Source organism: Tupaia chinensis, unplaced genomic scaffold (genome assembly GCF_000334495.1).
Source record: "Tupaia chinensis unplaced genomic scaffold, TupChi_1.0 Scaffold000251_1, whole genome shotgun sequence".
Classification (NCBI taxonomy): domain Eukaryota; kingdom Metazoa; phylum Chordata; class Mammalia; order Scandentia; family Tupaiidae; genus Tupaia; species Tupaia belangeri.
Window position 1 is genome coordinate 6692396 of NW_006159731.1, and position 10222 is coordinate 6702617.

Below are 10222 nucleotides of genomic sequence, written 5' to 3' on the forward strand. Positions count from 1 at the left end.
CATAGTCAAATTACAAAGCCTTTCAGTTATGAAGATCTTTTATGAATTGGATATTTAAGGACCAGCAGGTGGCATGGTGGTTAAGAGTACAGGACTCCCACATGACCGACCACGGTTTGAGTCGTGGACCTGGTAGCTTGCTTTCTCACTTTCCCTCTCTCTTTCTCTCTCTTGCTCTATCCCTCTCTGGTCAAATTAAAATAAGTAAATAAATAAATAAAGTTAAAGAAAATAATTTTTAAAAATTATTGGATAGTCATATACTTATGTGAAAAATTATTCTAGAAAAATTAATTTTGAAGTTTTGAACTACAGATTGAGAATATGGTATTCTGGCTCTTCATTCATGAATGTGGATACTATTATTATGTTATTAAATTGTTCATTTAGTAGTGGCTGTATCAGAATGTGGAGACTACTAAGATGTCATTAAATTGTTCATTTAGTAGTGGCTGTATCATGAACTGCCACCTTCTATAGTCTCTTGCTTAATTTTCCTGTTACCAAAAAGAATTTTAAAATAAATTTTATTTACCATCAATATTATCATCATTATTAATTTGCTACAGGGCAGGCATGTGCACTCACCAGAGAGAGACAGAGAGAATCATTAGACTACTAAGATGTCATTAAATTGTTCATTTAGTAGTGGCTGTATCATGAACTGCCACCTTCTATAGTCTCTTGCTTAATTTTCCTGTTACCAAAAAGAATTTTAAAATAAATTTTATTTACCATCAATATTATCATCATTATTAATTTGCTACAGGGCAGGCATGTGCACTCACCAGAGAGAGACAGAGAGAATCATTATTATTATTATTTTTAAATTTCTACAAAGCATGTGTGCTTACCAGAGAGAGACAGGGAGAGCAAGAGAAAGATGAGACAGCAAGTTGCCAGGTACAAGACTCAAACCACAATCGGCCTTGTAGGAGTTCATACCTTAACCAACATCCCACCTCCTGGCCCTACCAAAAGGAATTTTTTTAAAGAATTGTTTTAATCTGGGAACCAGCAGGTGGTGTGATGGTTAAGGTGCTAGACACTCCCACATGGCCGACCATGGTTCTTGTTCTGGACCTGGTGGCTTGCTTTCGCCACTTCTCTCTCTCACTCTGGTCAAATTAAAATAAATGAATGAATAAATAAAATTAAATAAAAGGAGAATTACTTTAATTCAATATTATTATTATTTTTCAATTTGACCAGAGAGAGAGAAAAAGTGAGAAAGCAAGCCACCGGGTCAGAGGCTCAGTCTGCAGTCACCCATGTGGTAGTCCAGTGCCTTTATCACCGTGCAACCTGTCGGCCCCTTGAAGAAGAATTTTAAAGTTGGTAGGCTAAGAAGGAGGTTGGTAGGCTACATAACCACGCAATCGTCGGCTGGCTTCGCTGTAGGCCTAGGCTTCCTACCTCCCACCTACTGTCCCAGGCTTCTCTGTTACCTTAGCATGGGATTTGTACGGGAACCCGCCAGCGTTTGTGCACATGCAACCTGAATTTCCCTAACATTACTGCCAGTGAGGTCACCTTGACCAAGGCATGATAGGAACTTAGAGATAAATGCTTCTCATTTTTGACTCAGGGGACCCAAAGTTCTTATATGCATTTTAGGAGACTCCTCAGATGATTTTGGCATGTTCACTACCCTTATCCCATACTTCTGCTACCTGGGATCATAGTCCCATACAAACTGCTAATTTTTAGGTCTTTACCCGGGGCCGTGATTTGTGGAGGAAACTGGCCACATCACTGTATTATAATGAAGGAATTTGAATGTGCAATTGTATTCCCATTGTTATAAGCTACTTTCATATCCCAGTGTTGAGCCTGGCATGCAGTGTGTACTCCATCAATCTTTGTTAAATTAGCATCATTTACAACTTTTTTAAAAAAGACATTGAACAACTATTATCATTCTTAATTCTATTTGAAGATCAGGTTCAAATTCTCAGGTTCATAGGCATCAATCCAAAAAACCAAGTCAGATTTTGACAAACATATTGAATGAAAACATTTCTTGAAAATACTTGAGTTCTTTAGGAACGAGAGACCTATTCATACAGATTTGTAGCATATTGCTCTTACATAGACAAGGGACAGAGAGATGTGGTGGGACTGTAAGACTCTGGCATGTGAAATGGCTCTCAGTAAGTCCTGGGGAGAGGGAATTGGTAGTTCTGAATTTGTAGCTCCTTACAGTTCAATTCCATTCTGAGCATTGAATACAATTTTCTTACATATTTTTACTGCTATTTTTATGGAACAGAATTAAATATCTTGAGAATGAAGAAATGAATTCCTTGGTTTCTAAGGGCATGGGGTTTATGGAAAGAAGAACATGCCCATGTTAAATTCCTGGAAATGACATGTTAGAATATACAGAATAATGTGGTATTAACTGAAAACTGTGCATACATTTTTCTAAGAGGACACCAACCAAATACTTTTTTTTTTTTTTTTTTGGGAGGTTTTTTTCTTTTTGCTATAGGGTGCATGTGCTCATCAGAAAGACAGAGAGAGACAGAGACAGAAAGCGAGAAATCACCCCCTAGTGGGGATGGCCACACCACAGTCCCTTCTCCTCCAGTCTCCTCTTGAGATCTTGGGCATGCACTCACACGTGCCTGATATGGGTTGAAGCCACCAGGTCCAGGACTTGAACCATGGTCGACTACATGGGAGTCTAGCGACATAGCCAATATACTAACTGCTGGTCTCAGACACCAAATACTTTTAAGTTAGTCTCACATCATCCACTTTATATCACAAATAGTAGTAGATTAATCAATTGACCTATTCATTTATTTCTAGAATTAATTCTTCTGAATATTCCTTCATAAACTGTGCAAAGCCTTCTCTGGTAATTTCTAAGCTAGAAATGATGTTGTTTTTTTTTTTTAAAAAAAACTAAAACCTCTTTTCATTTGCAGCAAGTGATATAATTTCCTGGATGGAAAATAAATACGTAAAAAGATGTCTCCTGGGGCCAGCAGATGGTGTGGTGGTTAATAGCCTGGACTCCCATATAGCCAAGCTGTGGTTGGTGTCCTGGACCCAGCAGCTTACTTTCTCATTCTCTCTCTGTCTCTCTGGTAAACACACATGCCCTATAGCAAAAATAATGTTAATGATAAATAAAAATTAAATAATAATAATAATAATTTTTTAAGAACCAAAAAATGTTTTATCTATAAAAATTCTTAACCAATAGTGAGAGCCAAGAAACAATATACCAAAAAAACAACTAAGACCCTACTAAGTCTTTAAGTTAGTTTATACATGGTAATGACTAGATAGCTGATTATTAGGCTAGAAAGCTGTCTATGTGCCCTTCAATTAGATAAGAACATACATCTAACCAAAGGGGTTCGTGCAAGCAGCACCATGTTTGAGTCACAGCTTCTAGAGTGCTGTTTCTTGTCTGGCTTATGTAGCTGTTCCACCATTGTTATTGATTTATTTGTTGGCTCCTTTCTCTTTATCTCCTCCTTTGTCAGTCTTCTTTTATCTGCTATCGACTTCTTTCTCTCCTCCTTTTTTGGTTTTCTCTTCTCCACTGTCAGCTCCTTTCTCTCCTCTTTCTTAGGCTTCTTTCTCTCCTGTCCTGAACACTGATAGAAACTGCTTTGTTATAGCCTTCCTGGTTTCAAGCAATTTCAATGGCAAAAACTTGAATCCTGAGGACAAAAATGGTATTTTCCTCTGTGTAACCCTGAGAACAATCTAGTCGTAATAAAGCACCACAGTTGCAGTCTTCTACAGTCCTATCCAACTTCACGCAAAATGCCGTCCACTTCTCTTTAGCTGATTCTGACTTGAGTTCTTCTGGGTCCGATACGTTTATCCTGAATTTCTCAAAGACTTCCTATAATTCAGAGTAGATTTAGTCCTGCACTTTGGTGAGTTTCAGGAACTGAGAGTCAACTGATGGAATCAGCTCGTAATGGACTTCAGCATGCACTGCTCTCATGGCCCAAGCCACCTCAATGTCAGGAAAGTTGCCCATGATGCTGCTGGGACAGCAGACACCACAGACACCAGCTACCTGGAAAATGGCTCCTCAGTTCCACTAGTAGCCCCCAGGCTGTGGCCCAGAAGTGTGATTTCATCTTTCTAGAAATTATTTTTTATGTGTTGGAGAGGAGGGAAAATTAAATAGACTTTTTTTTAGAGAGATTTTTGCTATAGTGTGCATATGCTTGCCAGAGAGACAGAGAGACAGAAAGCAAGAAATCACTCCCTCCAACCCCCGCCTCTTAGGGGAGTGGGGTGGGGATTTTGGGCATGCAAGCACATATGCCCAGCATGAGTTTGAAGCCACCAGGTCTGGAACTGGAACCACATTCATCCCTGTGGAAATCCAGCAATGTAACTGCTACATCATCTGCTGGTCCCAATGAAATAATATTTTTTAAAGAATTATTTTGTTTTAACTTTATTTATTATTATTATCATTATTATTTTCCAGTTTGATCAGAGAGAGAGAGAAAAAGGAAGTGAGAAAGCAAGCCACCAGGTCCAAGACCTGAACTGTCATTGGCCATGTGGGAGTCCAGCACCTTCAACCACCATGCCACTTGCCGGCCCCTTCCAAAGAAATAATTTAAAAAAAATAAAAGATGTCTCTTAAACCAGGCTCTTCTATGTTCCTAGATTGCTTCCAATGAAATAATTCAAAAAAAATAAAAGATGTCTTTTAAACCAGGCTCTTCTATGTTCCTAGATTGCTAGAGCTAGAATAGTGAATAAATTGGTAAGATTTAATAATTCATCAGATCCAATTGATGACGAACACGTCTACCACACGGCATTCATTGCTAGCTCAGTGCAAGTGCTATTCGTAATGTGTAAATGAAATCATCAACTCCTAAAATATAAATACTGAGCACATGCTGAACACTTGTGGACATACACCAGAAAATTATTCTAAGGCAACCGGCTCTGAAAGGATGGATTTGACCAGCACACTTTATTCCGTCTATTTGTAAACTAGAAGATGCAGATTTAGTTGAGCAGCAGGATACACTGTACTACAGTTGTAGAGCTTATGTGAACTCTCAAATAAGAATTCTGAAAACAGAAAGCCATTCCGTGTTACTGTAGAGAGGGAGTGTACCATTGTCATGTAAACAAAGGGAAACCCAGTAGTAATTTACAAGGAGTTACATACTTGACAGCTTACTTCCTTGCCAGATTTTCCTATTCTTTCAACATAAAAATAAATAATGGATTTTTACATAATTTGCTTTTCCAAGTAGGACATCTATTTACTATGGTCTCAGGATTACAAATACATACATTTGATTACATACAAAAATTTTAAATGTGATATTTTGTAGCTAATTTAAAGAATTGAATTCTGAGTAAATTAAAGCATGATAATATAGTTTTAGGTTATATTTTGGTTGGTGTGCAAATATGTTACCCAGCCTGTATTTATGGGTTTTGTGATTCAAATGAACAATTTGTATACACGTATCAGATTTTAGTGCCAAGAGAATACATTTCACTCCAAATCAAGTCGTTCACATTTTCTGTAATAGATGCAAAACTCTTTTGGAAAAAAAAAGTACAATGAAATCTTTTAATACACAGCTCTGGAATTAACAAAACTCTCCTATTAAAGAGGAAAAAATAAAAACCTAAACTGGATGTTCTACACATAAATAATAATGAGTAAGGATGAAATGACCTATTAAAAACGCTATTGACGTAAGCATCTTTACGAAACTAGATCATTTAATAACCTTGTTTCCTTTAGTTTAGTTCTTTTGGCCATCTCAAGATTTTGGGCAGGCAAGAAAGAGGGAAATTTCTCCTGGGTAGGAATTCAAATTTAGCAGAAATGCTTTAATTTATAACTACTTCATGGAGATAACCTATATTTTCATAGTTATTATGTATCTTATACCAGATGCAGTATAAATGGTGTATGTCACAGCTGATAGGACAGTAGAAATCACCTAAAATAATAAGCCTATATTAACGAGTTAGGAATCTTAAAAAGCCAGTACTATTCAAACTTAACACCTATGTTATTTATCTCTAGCCTTATTTAAATGTCACTATGTGCTAGAATCATATAGCTGGAAATACCAACTATATCCAATTACCTCACTGTTGAAGGTTGCCAGAAGGGTATGCAATATCATGTTTAATTCATTATGTTTTGCTGATTAATTAATAAATGGAAATGTCATAAACAAGAACTACATAGTGCTTTATAACAGAAGTATGAGTAGATAGTAAATGATTTGATTTGAACTATTGTATTAATTTAAAATTCATTTAGAAGAAAATTCAGTCCTGTTGAAAAATGCTTAAATGTTGGGAACCAGCAGTTAGCGTAATGGCTATGTCGCTGGACTCCCACGTAGTCGACCGCGGTTCGTGTCCCGGACCCGGTGGCTTAAAACTCATGCCGGGCGCGTGTGCGTGCGTGCCCAAGATCCCGAGAGGAGAATGGAGGAGAAGGGATTGCGGCGTGACCGTCCCCCCTGGGGGGTGATTTCTCGCTTTCTGTCTCTATGTCTCTCTCTGTCTGTCTGGCGAGCGCACGCACCCTATAGCGAAAATCTCTCCAAAAAAAAAAAAAAGAAAAATTCTTAAATGTGACAAATATACTATAATATTTTAATATGCATGTAATCTTTATTCTTCGTTTTTTAATATTTAAAATGGTTCAAAATGCTACAATTTTAAAACACTTTAAACCACATAATCTAAGTAAATAGAGGTAAACCAAATTTCTAATAGGAAGAAATCTATTGAATTTATAGGACCTATATAGTCTGAATTTATTTTGGAGGTGGAAAATACATTCAGGAAAACTGGTTCAGATCTTGGTTTTTAGGCAATTACTATTTTAATTAGAATTCTTTGCTAAAATTCTGGATCAGCCACTAAGTGATTATATGACAATGGACAAGTTACTCAGCCTCTCTGGACCTCAGTTTCCTAGTCTATAAACATAAAGATACAAATACTTGAGAGAATTAAAAGGTCAATGTCTAGAGACCAGCAGATGGTTGTAATGCTTATGTCACTGGTCTTCTACATCGTCAACCGAAGTTCGAGTCCTGGACCCAGTGATTTAAACTCATGCCGGGCACACGTGCATGTGTTCCCAAGATCCTAAGAGGAGAATGGAGGAGAAGGGATTGTGACATGGCTATCCTCCCAAAGGGGTGATTTCTCTTTTCTGTCTCTCTGTCTCTCCAGTGAGTGCACACTCTCTGTAGCAAAGATCTCTCCCTTTAAAAAAAAAAATCAATGCCTGTAACTCAGTTGGCACATACTCAGCACTGAATAAAGGGTAACTCTTTTTATTAACATCAGAGTCCAGTGCCTTGTGCTCCTCACTCTCTTAGATTTAAAAGGGACTGAAGTTTTCCTTCTACTTTCTTATTTTCTGGATAGAAGCTAGAATCACTAATATAGGCTTAAAATTAGTAAGACTTTTTCATATTACCTAAAAAAGACCAGGATTCTGTATTATTTGTAGGCCTTATTTAAAAGCCTAAGTACATAAGCAAAACCTTGATACTGGAGATACTCTGCACCAGCAGTAAGCGATCTTTTTGAGGAGAGAAGCTGTCTGTTGCTTTCCCTAAGGTTTTTCCATGAGCAGGAGTAGGAGTGAGGAGGGATGTGAAATGTGAACAAGAAGTGAAGTATCTAGATAAACAGAGGGACAACTGTACCTGCTCTCTCCTCATGGAATCTAAAAACAATAGAGAATCTCATTATGCCCCTTATTAGCTTTAAGTTATACCAGATATATTAATTGACTCTGAGTTCCTAGTCTGGAGTACCTGGACTGTGTGAAGGGAGATTCCATGCTCTGCACACAGGATCACAATTCGCTCCATCTTCCTATATCATCCCTTCAACTATTTTAGTTGTTGACATCTGTATGTCCACCACTGTGATGAATACTACTGTGAAGATAAAACCAGTAGATGATACGATCCCTACCATTTGAAAAGGAGCTTAGGTTGTAGCTGGGTAAGTAGCTCCTATACGTAGCAAACAAAAAGAAACCAAAATAAGGGTGTGTAATCATATGATAAACTGAATAGAACTATTCCATGTGGGACACTGAGCCTAAGGTTTTTCGTCTATAGACGGTAGCTATTAATGCTTACAGAATTGTTGTAAAGAGTAAATGGTATAATGATTTATTCTCATTAAAAGTCAGGAACATGACCTGTCTTTTGTAAATGTTACTTGAAATGTATCATTCAGGTTTGGTATAATTTAAGATATTTTTCTATGCATATATATAGAGATCCCTCATTACATAAAAACCGAAGTATTGATGATACCGTGGTGAACAAAAGAGAGTTCCTCTTTCATAGGGCATAAATTCTAGTTGAGAAAGAGAAAAAATAATTACGTAAATGAACAAAAAAAAAATCAAGGTATTATTATGTTAATGAACAATAAGAAATAGAGTAATGTATTAGCAAGAGGTGAGGCATTATTTTAGGTTATGTGGTCACAGACGGCCTCCTGGAGTGATATTAAAGCTGAAAGTAGGGACCAGCAGTTAGCATAATGGCTATATTGCTGAACTCCCACAGAGTCGACCGCAGTTCGAGTCCCGGACCCGGTGGCTTAAACTCACGCTGGGCACGTGTACGTGTGTACCCAAGATCCCGAGAGGAGAATGGAGGAGAAGGGATTGTGACATGGCCATTCCCCCCTGGGGGGTGATTTCCTGTTTTCTGTCTCTCTGTCTCTCTCTGTCTGTCTGGCGAGCGCACACGCCCTATAGCAAAAACCTCTCCCCCCCTCCCCCTCAAAAAAAGCTGAAAGTAGAGTGATAAAAATTAAGCAGGGGCTGGTAGGTGGCATGGTGATTGAGAGTGCTGGACTCCCACATGGCCGACTGCGGTTTGAGTCCCAGACCTGGTGACTTACTTTCTCTCTCTCTCTCACACACACACACTCTGGTCAAATTAAAATAAATAATAAAATAATTCTTAAAAATACTAAAACACACACACACACATACACACACACAAACAAAACCAGTTACCCGTGATCATGAATATGAATTTAGGGATCTCCAGAAGTCCCTAATGAACATATATCAATTATCCAAATGCTACTTCAACACCACTCACTGATATTGACTCCTTGAACAATATATATCTAGCCCATAATCTCAAGAAACTCATACACAAACCTAATGCTTCCTTGGGGAATCTCATTTTTCTTGGGTATATAAGAATACACTCTGTATGTGTTTTATAAAATGCATTTTTTTGCTAACCTGTTTGATTTTCTACTAGAAGTGATCGATTATCCATGCAATTGACATGTCATCAAGATATCAAGATGACACTTTTCAGGATGTTAACTTCTATTGCCTAACATGGGATTTTTATTCTCTCCAATTTATAAAGTGCTGTCTGAAGATGTCTTGACCAGGAGTTGGCAGGTGGTAGGCGGTTAAGTGTGATGGACTCCCCCATGGCTGACTGCAGTTTGAGTCCCAGACCTGGTGGCTTGCTTTCTCACCTTCTCTTTCACTCCATCTCTCTCTCTCTATCCTTCTCTCATCAAATTAAAATAAATAAGTAACTAAATAAATAAAGTTAAATAAAATAATTCTTTTTTTTTTCTTTTTGGAGAGGTTTTTGCTATAAGATGCGTGCGCTCTCCAGAAAGACAGAGAGATAAACAGAAAGTGAGAAGTCACCCCCCCCAAGGGGGGATGGCCACACTGCAATCCTTTCTCCTCCATTCTCCTCTCAGGATCTTGGGCACGCATGAACATGAGCCTGGTGTGAGTTTAAACCACCAGATCTAGGACTCGAACCACGGCCAACTACATGGGAGTTTAGTGACATAGTCATTACACTAACTGCTGGTCCCAATAAAATAATTCTTAAAAGAAAAAAAAGATGTCTTGGCCATGCTCACAAGAGGGAACATAATTCTATAACCTTCTAGTTCCACTAGCCTCTACTTTCACTAGCTGTGCTTTCCTGCAGCACATTGATAAACTATTTGTATGAGATTTTTGTCTTGAAATAGTTCTGTCCAAGGCCTCAAGTTGATTTTAGGGGTAGAGAGATTAAAAAGAAGGTGGAACTTTACTTTATTTAATTTTTTAAATTTGCTAAAGAGCATGCATGCTCGCTCGCCAGAGACAGAAGGAGAGAGAGAAGATAAAGTAGAAAGCACCATCCCACCCCACCCTCTG

At 37.9% G+C, this 10222-nt stretch overlaps 1 pseudogene; it reads right to left on the minus strand.

Moving 5' to 3' along the window:
- The window catches only part of LOC102491018 (uncharacterized), a 35413-nt pseudogene extending 27536 nt beyond the window's left edge, over nt 1–7877 (minus strand).
- Nucleotides 7878–10222: the final 2345 nt, after the last annotated feature.